General features: G+C 38.1%; 1 protein-coding gene across 9 annotated transcripts in view; it reads left to right on the forward strand.

Moving 5' to 3' along the window:
- Positions 1-420: 420 nt before the first annotated feature.
- Positions 421-16,574, forward strand: part of pcbp3 (poly(rC) binding protein 3) — a 92,062-nt gene continuing 75,908 nt past the window's right edge. For 6 of the 9 annotated variants that reach the window (XM_073854657.1, XM_073854659.1, XM_073854658.1 and 3 more), the window contains exon 1: positions 422-691. The gene's annotated coding sequence lies outside the window, so the exon portion shown is untranslated. Of the gene's footprint in view, positions 692-16,574 lie in introns of all 9 variants that reach the window. The other 3 variants (XM_073854660.1, XM_073854665.1, XM_073854661.1) reach the window with 2 other exon arrangements.

Raw genomic sequence — 16,574 nt, forward strand, 5'->3', positions numbered from 1 at the left:
TTGGGTGCATTGATCATTGTGGCAGAATTCCATACTCGTTTTCCTTCTTTATAGGTATCATTTCTGCCGGCTTAACTTCATTGCAGCCTTTCCGGCGAAGCCTGTGCCTTTGCCAGTTCTGCAGTGGAGCATGCCGAGTTATTCTGCTGGGTTAAGCGCCTCGCAATCTAATTACTCTAATGTCGGCCGCGGTCTTAAATCACACTTATTGGGTAAGTGCACCCGTTTGTCTGTCCTTCAGCAGAGAACCTCCATGCTGCTCTCTGACTAATTATTCCAACTGGATATGAGCAATTGCACTTATTGGCTAGGGCATGGCACCGGCTGCCCGCTCTCCTATTCGCTGCTGGTGATGCCTGCACACGATTGGCTCCCGGGAGGGATAGGGAGGGGCTTTCTCTCTTTCCTCCCTGTGCCGGAACGTGTGTGGATGCGAGGACTCTTTCTCTCGTGTTATTTGAGTGGCTGCAGGTACTGGTGTCTGCCTCTGTGCCGGAGGGGTGACGAGAGAAAAAAGAGGACTAGTGCTTGATATCCCCCTCTGGCCTCCCCATCTCCCTGCTCCCTGTCACTCCATCCTTCCTCCCTCCCGGACCACCCGTCAGCAGCTGGATCAACCCGCCCGGACCCTTCTCCCACAACCCCTTTGACTATCCTCACTTCACCGTCCCGTCTCATCAACTCTGTGCGGGTAAGATACAAGCTAAATGCGACTCCGTTTTAGTTCTTTTCTATCTGCATGTTGTTTTCTTTCACTCTCTCACACACACAGGCTCACTCGCTCTTTCTTACGCACTCGTCTTCACACTGTTTAGCTTTCAAGTTTTCCCTCTGGCAGCTTTTCTCAAAGGCAAGCGTGCGGAGAGAGATGAGGGAGAATCTGTGAGGTCACTGTTATCTAGTCCAAACTTAGTTCACACTGAGTACTTAGAGTAAGTGCTTTCTAAGATCTCTGCCTCCTCCCGTAATACCCAGTGGGTACAGAAACCGATGCTGTGTGCATACTTCAGTTTTACACACTTTGGTGTTTGTTGATGTTTTTCAATGCTGAAGTGTCACAGAAATATGCACTTCTTCGATTGCAGACATCATGCTATAGGACTTATTGGTCTACAGGGTAAGAAATACTCTCTGCAAGTACGCAGATGCTTAGTTAACACATTGCATGCGCACAGTCCTGTATATTGTATTTAAAAAGTGTTATTTTTAATTGAATAATATAATATGCAGAAACGCCTAATTGATTCGTTTCCCCAAAAAGTGTAAACACTGGTGTTTTCAACAAGCTCTGTTTGTAGGCGTGCCTGCGAGCCTTAGGCTCGCTTAGCTACAAGCGTTTGTTTAAGATATGTTTTAGGCCTAAAGCTTTACAGCCCGTGCACAGATAAAACACGATGGTGAGGTTATATAGTCCAGTGATGTAAATATGTACTGCGTAAGATCAAAGTGGTGGGACTAGGGATTGCCAAAAAAAAGATGTTGGAAATATTTCTGATGTTGCCAAAAATTATTATAAAATATAATTTGCATGTTTCAAACATTTGCATGTGTTTGCAAAATTTAAAGAGCGTGACAACAGAGCGTGAGTCGGCGAAAGTATTAAAAGTGGATATGACGTTGACTTTTTATAAGTCGTGCACACACCGTAATCAGATGTGCTGCTACATGATGCTCTGAATGCGCATTCACACAGTGAAGTTGTGGGCAGTGAAGTGATGTACTCGATGATAAGATTTTATGCATCGTTAAAACAACAATTACGATATTATCGCAAAGATCATTCTTGCACAGTTTGACACAACTTGAACTTTTTGGCCAAAAGTAAAGACACTAAAAATGTTGAATAAATATGAATAAACCCAACAGCAGGGTTAATTTCAACACAAATGGGTGATTCTCACGAAATCCAGGTTTAGAAGGTGTCCAGCATCAATTTTTTTTTAAAAAGCCCCTGAAGCCAATTTTTTGCACATATAAGATTAAGGTCTAAACTTACTATAACCATTATCTTTAGAGGATTTAAAAAAATATTTCCTATAGTATTATTTAGATTCTCTTTATCAAAAAAATTATCATTACCGCAACATGATATTACATTAAATATATGCATTAACAAACTCATGTTTCGGTAATGAGAACTAAAAAGTTGTCTAGGTACTATGACAAACAAAATTTCAACTTTTATCTGGAGAGAAAAAATAAGAACTGCTTACCTGGTAGCCATCTTGAGGGTCACAGTCAATTATATCCCTTTCAACAATTTTTTTTTTGAAAATATTAGTTCCTTGAGGGCAATGATTAAAAATTGTTGCGGAGGATGACAAAAAAATTGGTTTGGATACATTTATATTACTTATTATTGTCTCTACATTTATTAATGATCAAATACCACATGTTACTTTACTGTAAATGTTAATATTATAAGGTGCACTGAAGCTTTTTATTTTTTAGATTTTTTTATTATAAATATTTCCATGTCGAAGAACCCAAATCCAGTCATGGACACGTTGCGGTAATGAAAATTTTCCCCTTATATGTGGAAAAAACAATAAAATTAGTTTGTATTATGTCATTTGAAATCATGTGCAAAATAGTACATGAAGAGATGTTTGTAACTGTATGATTCTTATTTTTATACTCTTACTTAGCATTTACTTTTTTATCAAAATGTTTCATGACATTTCGTGAAGTTTAATTTCGTGAGAATCACCCAAATGCTGGGGTTGTTTATGGGTTTGTCCATATTTGACCCAACTATGGGTTGAAACAACCCAGCATTTTCTAGAGTGCAATTTCCAGTCTGTTTGATTAACAGTGTTATAGCATTTGTCATTTTTACAACCACGTTATACGTGTATGTATCTCCATCTTTGTGTCCATACCTTAGACAGGCTGATCGATCACTTCATGTAGCCGTTTTAAAGTGATGCAAGGTTATTGGAAGCAATGAATAGCTGGAAGCAATGAATAGGTGTCCTAATTAACACATTTATTCCTCTGGTGCCACGCTGGACTGTTTCCAAAAGTGGGATACAGATAAAGTGATTGCTCAAACAATAATCAGATCTTCAGCTAACTTTGATGTGCTATGAACAAAGCATGACTGAGGAGTTTGTCTGTGCTGTATTTATCTTCCTTTAAAAATTGAGCATTGATCTGTCCAGCTCTGTAGCATCTTGTGTCCCGCCAGTGCTTGTAAATGGATCTAAAAAAAAAAAACATTAGACGCATACAGCATATTTAACATTAATTGATTATTTCATGCATTGTTTTGTCTGCTTTTGCCTCCTCAATTCTTTAATTATTGACAATCATAACCTGTATCATCACCTATGCATTGCGAGTTTAGTTATAATTTATTATTAGTAGTATTATTTTTATTATTATTACATATTTTTATATAGACTCAATAGGATTATTATTATTATTATTTTTGCAGATTATTGTCATTGTGTCACTCCCAACATAGAAGAAGCAGTCTCCTCCTAAATGCAACAAACTAAATTTGTCGTGGCATGACTTTTTTATTTGAAGTTAATCTTATTTACCTTTAGTCATTTAGCAGACGGTTTTATCCAAAGTGACTTACAAATAAGTTAACAATGGAAGCAAGCCAAATCAACAAAAGAGCAGCAGTGCATAAGTGCTCAGAAAACTTATGTACTCACCTAACCTAAACCTAACATAGTACTCACAGCCGTAAACACTTTTTTCTTATATATTTTTTATCTTGCATTTTTCAAATTAGTTGCTTAAAGGAAAACACCACAGTTTTTTCAATATTTTACTATGTTCTTACCTCAACTTAGATGAATTAATACATACCTATCTTTTTTCAATGTGTGCTTTTAATTTTTGTACAGCGCTTCTTGAATGTGTTAGCATTTAGCGTAGCCCCATTCATTCCTATGGCTCCAAACAAGTTTTATTTCGTGCCACCATACTTACTCGTGTAACTACTCATGTAACAGTCTTTAAATAGGGAAAACATGGAAGTGTTCGGTGGCTTTCAAATTCATCCCTGTTTGGAACCATAGGAATGAATGGGGCTAGGCTAAATGCTAACACATTCAAGAGGTGCTGTACAAAGATTAAAGTTGAGGTAAGAACATAGTAAAATATTGAAAATTGTGTTGTTTTCCTTTAATGTGAGAAACATTCCGCATATTTTTTTTCCGCATACATGGATTTTCCACTAAGTTAGAAGTTGTTAAAGGTTATCATATCTCAACACCATAGTAGACCTTACTTTAAGTGGGACAAATCTGTTAAAAGCTGCGGATGAGAGTTTATTTCATCCCATATGTCTGCTGCCCCACCCCTTTTTTGCATGGAGGATAGGACTTTTCAGTTAGTCCCACAACAGAAAGCTGCTGGTCATTAAATTTATGAATGAAACCATGTTGTTGTTGTGAATAGAGTGTAAACAATAGAAATATAGCAAAACGTGTTAGAAATACACAAATACTCTTATGCCAGAATTTTCCAAAATCTTGAATGAACATAAGGTTGATGTGTCTGTAAAGGGTACATGGAGCCAGATGGTAGTCAAGGTAAAGCGTGATGAAAGAATAATTGATTACATGGATGAGATATACTTCAGTTCATTTACATAAACATATCTTGTCTTCATCATATTATTTTCTAATATGCACTCCTCAAACGTATGCGTTTCTTCCAGTATATGGTTAATAGATTGTTGATGTTCATGGAAATCAATTTCCTCCGATAAACATAATATAAATCAGTTAAAAAGGATCTTGAATGATCTCATGCAATGCCGTCTCTGTTTACTCATAAACAGCTCAGGGCTTTTTTTGCTGATTTTAAATAGTGGTATTGGATGCCAAGTACAATACTGCGGTAAACACTTTCATAACAGCGACAGTCTAGATGCTTGAGTTATAATAAATGTTATAATAAATTTAAGTTTTTTTCACGGACAGCTTGAGTGTTTTGACATGTTCATGTCAGGCAGTGTGGATTTTCTCTGCACTTTCATTTTGCGATTTCTGTTTTAGCTGTGATACTGTGTGGAAAATCAGTTTTAGCTTATCACATGTAGTATGATTACAAATACGGGTTGATTTTTAAGCTAGAGTAAATTGGAAATGTCATCGATGAGGACTTATATTTACTAAACCACTTTAGATTAGTTTCAGTTGCGTATTTATTTCGCTGTATATTTTCATCGGCTCAAAACAGATGCATAAAGTTTTGGGAAAAGCTATTACTTGCCAGACGAGTTCAATTATATTCTCTCTAACAAGACGTGTTTTTTCCGCTGACGCCCGTGATCTCGAAGCAGCTGGTCTTTTTGTGCTTTGGCTGTTTTTTCCTCCGGATCTCACGCTGTCCTGGCTTCCGAGTTGCTGGTTCTGCAGAGTTGCGGTATCAAAAGGCCTCTGCCATTCCCTGGGCTTCCTCTCCATTCCCTATCTGCCAGGAAACCACGGGAGCCTGGATATCACTTCGGACTGAGATCCAAACTAATATGTACACAATGATTGTTTTAAACTGATATTACTGTAGTGCCTGTCTATAGGATGTGAAAAGAAACCAGCTTGACTTAAGAGAACCGGATAGCTTTTATTTATTTACAGTATTAAATAGTTTTTCTTCTCATCCTCGCTATGGCCTGATAGGTACGCGGGTCTCCTCCGCATGGCTGTGGAGTACGTTAAAAACGTCACGCCTGTGTCATAACTCTTAAGCAAATGCAAAGTGTTGCCGGGGGCTGAAATTGAATGCAGCACCTTTTCAAAGTAAAGGCCGGAAAGAATTATAGCCTATGAAATCCCGGGCCTTTTGTCTCTTCGCAAAACCACTCTGCAGTGTAATTTAACCCGCCGATGGTCCGTGAGATCAATCAGGACCAGGATGCTGAGGGGGCGGGGATGAAGGGAGTGAAACCAGCCCTGGACCCCCGCTGCTGTCGTTCTGAATGCTTGGCTGGGTGGTGCTGCTATTTTTATTTTTTCCAGTGTGTGATGTAGTGGAGACGATCTGGAAAAGGTTAGGGAAACATTGCAGGCTTCTCTGAATTTGCAGATCCATGGGTCACGTAAGCCTAACTGATCCCGCTGACTGTTTGATTAAGTCAGGTCATCCTGTTGTTAATCTGTCAATGATCCAGTTTAATCACTCCTGGAGTCCAGGCTATAAACTAAGTCTAGGAAAGCATGCAGTCAGTTGCCTTGTGCTACCTTATTGTGTTTTCTTGTTGCAGAGATGGGAATCCAAGTCTGGGAATTTACACTGTTTAGTTTACTTCATAGAATAGTTCACTCAAAAATATTATTTATTCATCGTGTTCTTCTCTGTGACTTTTGGGGCCCTATTTTAACGATCTAAGCGCACGGTCTAAACGGGCGTGTCCGATTCCACTTTTGCTAATTCAACAATGGGAAAAATTGTTTATGCGCCAAGCACACAGCCTAAATGGGTTGTTCCTATTCTCTTAATGAGTGATGGGTGTGTTTTGGGCGTAACGTGTAATAAACCAATGAGAGTTTCAGATCTTATCCCCTTTAAAAGCATGTTGCGCCTGCATCATGCCGATTTCCTATTTAGGAGGGGGAATTTGTAAACTGAAAAACTAAGCGGAGGAAGAAGACCACCAGTTTAGGATTGATATTAAAAATTCCATTGTTTTCATTTGTATTCAAACTGTTATTTTTTGTTATTAAAACTTTTAACAGTCCAAGAGACTCAATAAAAATCTTTTACACTTTAATTCTTTGAATTTTCATATTTTAAAATGTTTATGTGCTGCTGCGCATCCATGTGATAAGCAAACGCGCATTGTCGCCCCGTTTATAGGCACATATTACTAACACGCTCATTAAATAACAAAAACAATATTGCACCATTGACTTTAGACTCTAGACCAAGTTTTAGTTGGTCAATGGCGTAATCTTTTTTAGTTGCCTCAAAATAGCAACGAGTCAACAATGCGCCGGAACACACCTGGTTTTCGGACCAGAACGCCCATGGGCACAAATGAATTTGCTATTTAAACAACGTGGCGCTAAACGTGAAAATGATCATTGGGCTCGGTTGAAACTAGCAAAAGACAAAAGGCACATTGTGCTGCATTGCGCCGGGTGTATGATAGAGCCCAAAGTCCATGTGAAGTAATTTCAGAGAATTCTTTCTAAATACATTATAAATGTTAGAAATGTATTGCTGAAATATGTTACAAAGACTGTGATTTATGTAGTACTGAATTGTGGAGTTAGCCCATCAAACAGGTTTTGTAAAGTCCTGTGTTCAGGATTATTTTGTGCGGGGCTAAAACGGTGTCCCGTTACACTTACTGTGTAACTTACTGTGTAACTTTTTGTGTAACTTACTGTTACTTACACTTAACGGTGTACTTACTGTAAGCCAGCGAGCATGGCCCCACCACTAAAGCAATCTCGAGCATCCATTTAAGTTGCAGCAGTATTTGAAAGTTAAATTATACAGTAGCTTTCCCTGTGAGTGGGCGTGGTTTCAGCGCAGGCAGTGGACACGCCCCCAGTGTTTGAGAGGAGAGAACCCTGCTTATTTTTCCAAGATTTTGAAAACGTATTTTTAGGGGCGCAACCAGAAAATTTAGGGGCACACACCGAAAATCAACATGCTTACCAAATATCCACATTTCTACTAATTTCCACTGTATTACTAATAAATACTTTGATGATAGATGCAGAAAGTACAATGTACTGTTTCAAATTCAGTGTCACATCACAAAATAAAGTCAAATTTACTGGTCGCAAAAGTGGCAGACTCTCAAATTTTGGTGGCAGTCTGGAGCCCTGTTATTGGCATTTTTTTAATCATTAAAATATGTCTGGGTGGTTAATAACACATTTTTCTGTGGTGTGACAACTTAATTTAATATCGGACTTAACATGGACTTTAATCGTGAAAGTAATTTTTTATGTTTTAATGTTTTCTACATTAAATAATAAAAAATTCTTTAAAAATATAACCTCGACATCTTTAATATTTAGTAAGGCCATATCAAAGATTCAAATCAACAAGTAAATCAAAATTTGAAGACTCAAATGAGGATTTTACAGACAGGGTCACAATTACAAAAAAAAAAAAAACATTTTACTCTTCCTTGTGTTCTTCTGTATGATCTTATGTAGCACAAGAAGAAATTAAAAAGACCTTTTTCTATCATGCAAAGTGAATGGTGACTAGGGCTGTCAGTCACTATTCACGTTCATTGTATGGGAAAAAGAAGTCCATACAGGTTGACTGCAATATGTATAGCATACCTGTGCACTGCAAGTCATATAATATGCCAGGATAAGTCTTAAAAAGATTCTGAAGCCTGTCTTATCGCTTTGTCCTGACAACATTCCTGGATCTCAGCGTTTCTGTTTGATTAAAAACACGCAGGAGTTTGTTGCACACGTTAGATGGAAGAGCAGGGCTGACAGCTTAACTACTGATTCTTCAAGCCTCTTAGGCTAAGCCATGGCACTCTCGTGATGAACGCCTTCTTTACTTTACATTCTTGCTTCCTTTCCTTTTTACATAGCTGCTGCTTCTCTCTCTTTCACTTTCTCTCTCTCACTTTCTCTCTTCCTCTCTTCTCATTGAGCAGTGGGATCAGTGACAGAGTGATTCATGCAGTGCTGAGGCTTTATTTAGACATAATCCTTTGAGTGTCACTATGGCATAAGGCTCTGGTCAGGTTCTCCTACCATGCGCTTGCCTTGCTTTACGCCCCTACAACAAGAAGGTAACGTGTATGGGTCACATGACATGACGTCCAGCCATGAATGATGCAGCATTTTCCCATCTGCCTTGCCCCTGTTATCGGGGCATCAGCATCGTTTTCCCATCAGCGTCGCACGGAGGAGAGAGAGGACGGCCACTTTCGGTTATAAAACCTAAAGCCTCGTGAGCTTTTACTAAAAGCTCTTCCTCATGTTCGGCATCTACTGAGGCCCTCCCACCTTCTTGCTGGCAAAGCCTTCGATCCGGAGCAGTGTGACCGTGGCGATAGCCAGATTGAACCCCAGCGGGGTGGGGTGTGAGGGTAGAGGGTGTGACTTGCTGCCTGGAAAGTCTTTTTAGGTCCTGAAATGGACCCCTGAGTGTCACTTACCATTTTAAAGCTGTACACATCAGGCGTGTTTTGACTGGGTCTGTTTTGTCAGCTGCTTAGGATATTTCTTGGCTTGGCTTCCTTTCCACAATAAATATGCTTGCCTGACACACTTTCCTGGGCCGATCGCGTTCACTCATCCAAAGCGAGCTAAGTCAGCAATAACTGTGGTGTGTGGTGGTGAGACACAGATTGAGAAAGGAGGCTCGAGATCCTCTCAGCTCTGTGCTGTTCACTCTGTGTGTATGATTTGCATCTTACATTAGCTGCCAATATAGTTATAATAAATGAGTGATTATTGTTATAATGAATATTGTTTTCATTTGACAGTAAGTTTTGTTTAACTAGTTTCACAATCCTATTTGTTTTCCAGTCCGCAAGCATGAAAGTGTTAAGACAAGGACATTTTAATAGTGTAATTGTATTAAGGAATCAGTAGCAGTTATGTTTATAGATTAATTTCTTATTTTGTACTTTGTGTTATTAGATCAATGCACATAAAGTAATGATTAAATAGTTCTGTTAGCGTTTCTTGCTTTTGCATTAAACATTTTTAATCTATTAGACTGAAATAAAAATGTCATTACTGTGGTTAAATAGCAAATATAGAAATATATAGTGGTGCCAAGTAGGGGTGTGACGAGACACTTAATCCACGAGACAAGACGAGACACGAGATTGGGTTCACGAGAACGAGACGATATTTTTACACTTTTTAAGAAACCCTCGATGATAAAATAAATGAATAAGAAACTGAAATCATGTTATTTTTAAATGTTTTAACTAATCAAGGACTGCCCCTAACAATTATTTTACTAACTGATAATGAAGTAATTTGTTATTTTTGGGTAATAAAAACAGACCAAAGTGAGCAGTAGCCTTTAAAATTACATAATAAGGAAGATGCAATAATAATTGGTTCAAATAAAGTATTAAAACCAAGTTACATTAAACAACATTACATTAACAAACACATTACATTTGTGGTCTATAAATAAAAAGCATTATATATATATTATAACAAATGCCTGTAGAGGGAGATAGTTGACTCGTCTCGCGGACGCTATCTTCACTTTCACTTTAGACGGAGAGAAACGCTTATTTTTTAGCCAAACAATGTTTAAATCCATTTGAATATTTAATATACGTCCATTTCTTTACAATAGAAATGAACATGCAGACATTAAATCATGTAAACTCTGTGATGGTTTAATCTGCGTAGACTTCACATCTGACACTGATCATCAGACAAACACAATACGTCTCAGACTTCATACGAGCTCCCAAACGAACATTATTGGAAACCCAAACAAAAAAGCAAATGCAGTAAAAGACAGAATATAATGCATGCACTGTAAGAGGCTAATTACACCAACACGCTTTAAACGCTTGGAAACGCAAGGCGCGACGCACTGCCTTTTTTTTAAAAAAAAGAGCAGTGCGAGTCGACGCGGCTTTTAATATTGCTAGGCAACCACCTAGTCAGCTGTCTTGTCAATCAAATATTGAAGCGTGCGCTCTTTTGATGTTAACTGTCATATTAGAAACTTTAAAAAGATGACGCTTGCTCTGACCTTGTTTGAGGGTGAGAGGTGCACAAACACGCAGGAGAGAGTGAGCGAGTGGAGTCCGCTTCTTCAAAGCAACTGTAAACTTCCCTCACCACAACGTAAGGCCCGCATCTCCCCTCATTCAAGTGGACAATGCAAAGACGCGAATGACGTCGGGCGCTTCTCCGCTCTCAGCGTTCCTTCAAAGGCGCGTGCTGCGGCCGCCGGCAAACCGCAAGGCGCTCAGCGCGCATAAACAGCGCGCAAACGCTCCATGCCCATAGAATATCATTTAAAAAAGGCGCCTGCAACTGCCATAAACGCTTTTGATGTAACTGGCCCCTAAAAGGGTCAAACAGAAAGCTGCATCCTCCGGAGGTCGCATATGCAGGCTGCATACGTCATTAAGGTTTATTTCAGATCATTAACTGAGCATTACATTCGCAAGTCGTGAGCATATTACAACAATTTGCGATTAACTAAATTATTAGTAAACTTTATAATTGTTAGTAGTCTCTAATAAGACAGTCTTTATGAAGTAAATGCAGTTTAAAAATGCGACCTCCGAAGGATGCAGTCTTTTATTTGAGAAACGGCCAGAATTTCACCTACACAAGAAATCTCGCGAGACACACTTAATCTCGCGATACATGTTTAATCTCGCGAGATCTCGTCGCACGAGATCTCGTCACACCCCTAGTGCCAAGTGTTCAACAGCGTTTCGGCCTTGCCGATTACAAGTCAAGTCCGGGCTAGATAATTTTCCCCCTTAAAACTCATATGTAAAGTTTTTTTATTTTGATAATTTCTTCATGTCTTAAAATCGCTTGAATGTACCCTTGCCTCATTAGTATACGCAAATATAAATAGGGAAAGTTTATCAGTCTCACATGTTTCAAAGGCTTGCAAATGATAACATTCAAGTGATTTTAAACAATTTAACAGCTCCAGTCAAACGTGATCATCCCTATGCCGTTCAAAGATCAGATCTCTTGATGTGTAAACTTTAGAGAGAGTTGTGCTACTGTGTCTCATAATGTAGTCCATTAAAATACATTTGGCGGATAGAGCACTGAAAACGAATTTAACGTTTTTATGTGGACTGTTTATGCTGTGCCGTTTGGAATTCCCCCTTTGTCTGTGTGTGCGCGTGCGCGTTTAAGTGCACTCAAAAATGCAGACATGGAGAGACGCTTTTAAAAAAAAACATAAAATCTTTCTGTTCTTGACAGGGCACATACAAACAAAATGATCTCCACAGTATTCTTTTTCTAATAACGTGCTTCTCTTAAAGTAACAGTAACCTCAATTAACCCTACTTGAGTCTGATTTTACTTAATGTGCAATGTTGTTCCTTTTTATAAATGTTTGTAATTTCTTATTAGATTTTTCTCACCCCTTTTTTGCTGATCCAAAAAATAATCTGATCTCTGCCTCAAAAACTGTAATGTGATCCGAACCGTAAGTTTTGTGATCCGTCACACCCCTAATATAAACACATATTGCTAGACAAGAAGGGACCATAATCTACTTAGTATTTAAATGTAGGGATGCATAACGATTAATTGTGATTTAATAAAAATCGCAGAATAAAAGTTTCATCATATATGTGTGTGAACTGTGTATATTACCTTGTATAGATAAATGCACACAAATGCATGTATATATTTAAGAAATGTTTACATGTGTATATACATTTGTATATTCATGTATCATTTATATTATATATAAATATATATTTTTTTATTCTGCTATAGATTAATCGTGATTAATCGTTATGCACCCCAAAATGTAATATTTCTCCAAATTTATGCACAGATATGTAAGAGAATAATAAAAGTGTTTTTCATAATATAGTCAGAGAGATGTTGGTTTTTCTGATTGTTGATGAATAACACAGGGAACTACACTAACCTTTTCCACTGGTGGCACTTGCGCTACCAACTTTTTCAGTTACTGGCGCAAAATATGATTTGGTCGCACATATTTTTTTCAAGTTATATTAAGGTTAATAATGAACAATAATGAAACTGTATTGCATACAGATATGCTTTTTATTTTACTTGCCATCTTTTAAACCACATGCCGCCTTGTTTTCTTAAACGTAGCAGTCAGTGTTTCCCACAGATCTGAAATTTACTTGGTGGTGGTAACCGGTAAAAAGGGCAATCATTACCCACTGACAAATAATGGTCTACTATACATGTGACGAAGAACTATAATGTGTGACACAACACAATACTTTGATTTATTGAAAATTAATATTAATTTCACATTATATTTCATTAATCTAAACACTCCAAACTTTCTTTGCCATAAACAAAGCTGACACTGTTTGTCGAAGCACCACGAAAACACTTACTGTTTTTGCACTGATATATGAAGCAATTAGACCCCTTTTATCAAACTCAATATAATACAATACTATGTATAGTATATTAATAGACAGTGCAGGTCTATAGATTATAAATGTGACTGATGTTATGACTGATGTTATAATGGTAATAATTTCTATTAAATAGGCACTTTTACTGCTTCTGCTGTATCTTTCTATTTCTCTCTTGCCGATTTAAAAAGCTTAATCCACTTATTATTTCAATAATATCATTCCACTTATTTTATTTTCAAATCTACTTGCTGTCCCGGTGACAAACTTTACATTGCTTTGCTCGTTTAGTGCAATGGGCTTGACATTAGCACTGCTTTTTTGCTACAATCTGTGCAAACTTAATATGGATATGGTTTTAGAAAATATATGGTTTATTAATAATAAGATTATTAAAAACATGTGAGAAAGAAAATGCAGCGCGTGGTCGTAACAAGAACCATCGCCATAGAAACCGAAGGCACGCTAAACTGCACTCGAGCTTTAGCGCGGTAGCGCTCATGGCCGTTTTGCGATCGACTCGGGTTATAAACTCAATATTAATCAGACTTGGGACCCAAAGTAATTAAACTAGGACCTAACCGGACCCGACAGACCATTTAAAATATAAACCCGGAACCATACGGGTCCCGCGTCCTCAGTGAAGAAAGACCTCTGCTCAAGTTCAGAAACATGGAAGACACTGCGCTAGCGTCGCGTCACACCCAATTCATTGAGAAACAGCTGAGCACGCAAACGCACACTGATGGGGAGAGACACGACGTGCTTTCACGCAAAATGAAGCCAACATGTTGATGGCTCAGAGCACGTTATAAAACGTATTCTTAAAATCCACATTTATGTTTTTATAAATGCTCATCATAGTAAATCATAGCATATTGTCTAAAACATTAGGTAGCACATTTGCGACCCATTAAAAATTAGGGTCGCAACGGCAGTTCAAAAGGTCGCATATGCGACTATTTTGGTCGCAGTGTAGCTCCCTGATAACAGCTGTGAATTATTACGTTGCGCTTAAGCAGTCATATCACATCACAGGAAAATAAGTGAATACTGTTTCAATGTGAAATTAGCTAGGGTCCTTACCAGTCCCATCCGCGGTATTTGCATTTGCATTGTTTGTCTTAAAGGGACTGTAAGTAGGGTTTTAAGTGTTTTATTAATCAAAATCAATGTCTTTATTCATGAACATGTCCTCGTTGGTGTCAAATGACCTCTGCCAGTGATCTCACTTTTCTTTGTAAGCTTAGAATTTCTTCTCTTTACTTACATTGAAGGGGTAAGTTCAAGGAGGCATCCATATCGTTCCGCCCTATTGATAAACTATAATACCAGAGAGGGACAAAAAGCACTTTTATTCAGAACACGTAAACCAGCTGCAACGGACAAGGAGATCAGTGAGTACATAACGGCTACCGTAGTTGCAACATGCATTTGGAAAGGCGAGGCGCTAGAGAGCACTGTTCGGTTGAATGCAAAATACAATTTCACCACTAGATGGCAGTAAATCCTACCTATTGCCCCTTTAAAGCATTTTAAAAACACCACATAGACCTAAACTACAATAAACACTTAAGATACAGTATTATTTATCTTTGTATTATTATCCTAAGATAGAGCCTATTTAGATATGCAATATATAGTGTTGAATATTTTCAAATAATATAACATTTTATAGCTTTATCCCCCAGCCCTAGCTACTATATAGAGAGATGCTGTGTGTTAGGCCAAATATTGAGTTTATCCTTTGTTGTTATTTTGTGAATTAAAGGCTAGGTCAATGCCCTTACACATTACTTTATCATTATTAAGGTAAGCTGCTGAGTTCATATTGATCCTTTCTCTTCATGTAACTTTAATATTTTAGATGATACAGTCCTGTACAGCAAGATAAAGACTGATTGAGTACTTTGGAACAGGGCCATGAAATACTGTTTATACATTACACCACAAATGATGCACATACATTTTCTGTGTCATGACTGATAGAAACGTTTACCCAAACCATACGCCAAGGATTTCACCCATGGTGAAGACACTAAACTCAAAGTGTGGGCAATGCATGAATGATTTAAGTTTAATGTAATTAACGGGATCTATTTGATTTTTTTGACATTTTAACAGCACATCAGAAGTTGAGACTCAATCTTCTTCCTGCAGGAAAATCTGAGCCGCAGATTAGTTAACACTCTGCAATTTCTCCCACAAGGTTGGGGGATTTGATCTATGGGTTAATTCCCCTCTATCTTAACTCGATGAGAGCTGTCTGTGACATCACAGCAGTATCCTTCACTTCGCTAATACCTCGGCAGTGAAGGTACAGTATAAAGCAGAAGATATCACTATCTATTCTTCTCTGGAGGGGCGAGGTACAGAGCTGAGGAGATATTCAAATCTGCAACGTGCCTTTGAATTTCTGAAGGAGCATTTTTGCTGGATTAAAACTTGAAGGCCTTGAAAGGAGCACCTCTCCAGGCATATAGATGTGAAAGTGTCAGGCGTTCTTGCATGTCTCCATTACTTTATGTAAAGCTAATTTACAATCTTTCACTTTGGCATTTACCAGCTCTTTTAAAGCTGTTTCAGGGCAGAGCAATTATTGCTGTTTTTGTACAATGTATATGAAAACACATTTAAATTTATAATAATGTGCCTTGTATAATTTTTCCTATGAATCAATGAATCTTACATTTATGCATTTGTCAGACGCTTTTAGGTGGGTGGTCCTTATAGTGGGTCAATTTTTTTCACATATACGTTATTTCAGTCTCTTCTGATCCGAGTAACCATATAGTGGACTTGCTTCGTGTTGCTTTAGTGTATAGTGTCTATTGTGCTTTATTGAAGCTTTCTTGCTTTGAAAGACATATCACAACTAAAACAGGAGTTTTAATTGCATGGAGCATGGTGAAATAAATCCATTGCTGCCAAATATATATTATTAAACAATTATACATGCTAGCACAAAGTATCACATAATACGTGAATGTGTTAAACTTCAAAGGTCTTGAGCAACCTCTAAATATGAATTGATATTGAAAATGGCCTATTTTTTTAATTTAAAAATGTTGGTGGGGTAAGAGCATAAACTTTTTTTAAAAGTTGAAAAATAAGGACCACCCTAGCTTTTAGCCACAGTAAAGTACAGTGCATCCTGCAGCACTTTGCAGTTCAGGCGGCCCACCTAAGCTGGGAAACCTTGCCGCCTTAACTAGATTGTCCAAAAAAAAAATAATAATAATTTTGTTGCACAAAAGGCCGTCAAGTGCATCTCGGAGAATAGCGCGGACGCGCTTCACACCGCCAGCGAGCATGTGCGCCACACAGCCGAAATTAGAAAGACGTGGTCCGGACCGTCACTGTCTGGAGGATAACTAGCCAGGTGATAAAACATCTCGGAGAATAGTGCGGATGGGCTTCACACCGCTAGGGTGCACGCGCTTTACACGGCTGAAATGAGATAAAGACGTGGTCCGACATGTCTGGAGGATAGCCATTTGATAAAACGCGTGTCCGTGAGAACTGT

This window comes from Misgurnus anguillicaudatus, chromosome 17 (genome assembly GCF_027580225.2).
Source record: "Misgurnus anguillicaudatus chromosome 17, ASM2758022v2, whole genome shotgun sequence".
Lineage (NCBI taxonomy): Eukaryota > Metazoa > Chordata > Actinopteri > Cypriniformes > Cobitidae > Misgurnus > Misgurnus anguillicaudatus.